This window comes from Oculina patagonica, unplaced genomic scaffold (genome assembly GCF_052425735.1).
Source record: "Oculina patagonica isolate OP01 unplaced genomic scaffold, crgOcupat unplaced808, whole genome shotgun sequence".
Classification (NCBI taxonomy): Eukaryota; Metazoa; Cnidaria; class Anthozoa; order Scleractinia; family Oculinidae; genus Oculina; species Oculina patagonica.
The window spans coordinates 339-3,527 of NW_027558700.1; the positions used below are offsets into that span (position 1 = coordinate 339).

Sequence of the window (3,189 nt, forward strand, 5' to 3'; positions counted from 1 at the left end):
CGCTTATACGAGTAAATACGGTATTTAATGTATTTTGGCAAAAATCGAAGATTGGCTTCCTTGACAATTTCATTTTCAAAACAACCATCCTATGTCTAATAAACTACATCGAGCCCCTTAATTGGCAGGGAAATTACTGCTCTGTTGATAGATAGCAGAAGAAGCTTTAACAGCTTACTCTTCTCAATGATGAATACGAATACATTGATGGAAATTTTATTCTTTGCTGCAATATTTCACTTTTGAAATTAGTTATTCGGTGTTTAAAGGGGACTCTTATGTCAAGTGGATTATTATCTGACCTCATGTGACAAGCATGTGGGAATTTGGGAGACATTTGCAAGTTAATAAGTTGGAACTAGTCAACTGTAAAATGTCACACTTGGTGTTTTCTTATCATTGTGGTTGCCGGTCACTTTTGTCAGCCCTCCCATAATACCAAAAGAGACAAAAATTTTGGTGTATTGAATAGGTTCAATAATGCTACTGACACAAGAGAAACCACAGTCGTTGACTAACTTAAACTTATAACTAAATAACTTAAACCTTCTTTGACATGTGAAAAGGGAGCATTTTTTCAGTCAACATTAATGCAGACCCATGTCTGTCACAGGCAGTGAAACACAATTAATTTGATTGTGTTACAACAAGGATGGTCGGTGGATTCACAATTGTATAACAGAAAGCGAAGGCTGTAGGGACAAATTTGAGGTCACCTCCTATTGCAGCAATTTGCATAATAGTGGTAAAAATAAATGCTTTCGACATTCTGTACAGGGTTATGGTTATGGGTTTTTGTTAGGTTTTTGCATGAAATCCAGCATGATAATATTTTTGAAATCACTTCTGCCTTTTTTGCAGTGAGCCCTTCATTTATTCCTTTTTAGTGCTGTTTTGTGCAATTATTTATTGATATCTCAATTTCTTTTTGACTTACTAGGAACTACTTCTGGAATAATAGAGGTACCTATGATGTAATGTTTCATTGTGTAAAGATTTCTCTGTTTTCTGTTATGTTAGGGAAAGTATTTATTGTGGTTTTGTTTGTTTTGTTTGATTGTTTGCTTTTTCCTTAATAAATCTGCTTTTTATTTAAGGTGGAAAGTCACAGTGAAGAGAAACCTCCTACCTCTGGAAACTCAAAGCCTGCCATGTTATCTGCCAGAAAAAAGAACAATATCAAATCTGAGAATAAAACCATACATCTAGATGACATCACTAAAAAATCGTCAGAAAAAGTGAGAAACTCGTCAACCTTGATATTTATAAGGAATAAGAAAACTACAATGTGTCTGGCTTACAGTGTATATTGTCAGCTATGAAGGTAATTTCTCACAAGGGGGCTCATCTGGAGTTTTTAGAAATGCACCAACTCAACTGCAGGGTGCTATGTATCACAAAGCATTTGGATAATGTATACTTGTAATTTAAGCTTAATGCATGAAACATTGTGACAGGAGTTCATGATTTTTTCCTAACCTTCAATGGACTTCTCAGTTTAAAGCAAACATCAAAGAGTTAGAATAGGGCAATGATAGAAAAGTGTTTTGGAAGTAAGAACATTATCTCCTCCTGTCTACACCCACCCCCTCTCCTGTAAAAACAATATGAACATTATTGGGTCAGTCTTGTTTGGGCAGTCACGGTTAGGCAGGCAGGCAGACAGGGAGACAAACAGACACAGATAGTAATAATCTTGTTACACACATTTTCTCTAGAAAATATTTAAAATTGTCCTTACATAATAGTTCTTTCACAATAAAATTTAGTAGATTCTGATTAAACCTTTCTGCATCTTGTTCCAGTTGTACAACTGCTCTTGTACTGTTTCCTAGTTGCATTCATCTTAGATGTGCTTTTATATAGCTTCTTTCTTTCAATGTTAGAAACTGCTTGAAGCGACTCGCGAAGACGTAATCCAGGCAGAAATGGTCCATATTAAAGATGAGTTAGACAAAACAGGCCATGAACTCACTGACCTTAGAAGAACCAAGGTTGAGCATATTAAAATCATTGAAGACCTAAAGGTATGTTACAGTTATGTCCCTGAATATTTATGGGAAAAAATGGTTTTTATTTCTATTTGTGTACAATACTCCAATAAAGATCTTGTCACCTTGCTTCACTCCTAACATGGCATAGGATTATAGAGAAGGCTATGGTATCTCTAATTCTTTCCAAAAAATCTAAACTGCTTCCTTTTTTCCTCCAAGTTTTAGGGATTTTAAGTTCTAATTCTAATGCATGATTTAGGACTGGCACTAGTTACACGCGCACAATATCAATTTTTTTTTTTTCAACACAAGACTGGATTTAGTGTTCTCTCTGCCCAAAATTTACCTTTTAATTTTACCAAATGCTCCAAAGTGACTTGCCACTAAAACCTATCTTTAGCAATTATTACTTAGCAACTGCTCTGAATCTGTAGTTAAAAAGGTCCCCCACTCAAATAAATTAGTTCCTCAGCATTTAAGTAACTATTTCATTAGGAACTACAATGTACATGGTTACAACACTCAAAGGAAGGCTGACCTCCATCTACCCAAACCCAAGCTTAGCCTTGGCAAGCGTACTTTTAGATTTTCTGGCACAGCCCTTTTTAATTCACTACCTTTTAAAATCCAACAAGCTGTATCACTCTCCTCTTTTAAAAATCTTGTCAAAGCCCACTTTATTCATAGCACCTAATTTATGGTATTAAATTTTTTTATACCAGTTCGAGAATGCTTGTAATTTTAGTTTTTAAATTCTTTTTATTTAACAATTAGACTACGAGCTCGAGTTTTCTATGAGCAAATAGTCAACGAGGCGCAGCCGAGTTGACTATCGCTCATAGAAAACGAGGGCGAGTAGTCTAATTGTTTTAGTAGAAACTCTAAAGGATTGCACTCTAAAAACTACAATATTGTGTACTTTGAAGACAAAAATCAAGAAAATTTACCGCTTAAAAAGTTACGCGCCCGCGACTGTTTTCTATCGGCGAATAGAAAACAGTGGGAGAACCAATCAGATTCGCGGATTTCCAATAGAACACAGCTGAGTTTCTACTAATAAACATTAGCTTTTAACTCTATTTTTATAACTATTTTAAACTATTAGATATTTTATATTTTTAGAAATTGTATTTAGCAGGGCCCCTCTGGAGACCAGCCACTGTGCTGAATGGGCCACCCTGCATAAATAAATATT

The 3,189-nt window shown here is 35.1% G+C and overlaps 1 long non-coding RNA gene across 1 annotated transcript; it reads left to right on the forward strand.

Annotated features, from left to right (window-relative positions):
* The first annotated feature begins 837 nt into the window (after window positions 1-837).
* On the forward strand, window positions 838-2,714 carry LOC144641286 (uncharacterized). The gene is made up of 3 exons (XR_013568530.1): window positions 838-963; window positions 1,098-1,238; window positions 1,887-2,714. It is a non-coding gene; the product is annotated as an uncharacterized LOC144641286 (long non-coding RNA).
* The last annotated feature ends 475 nt before the right edge of the window (window positions 2,715-3,189 follow it).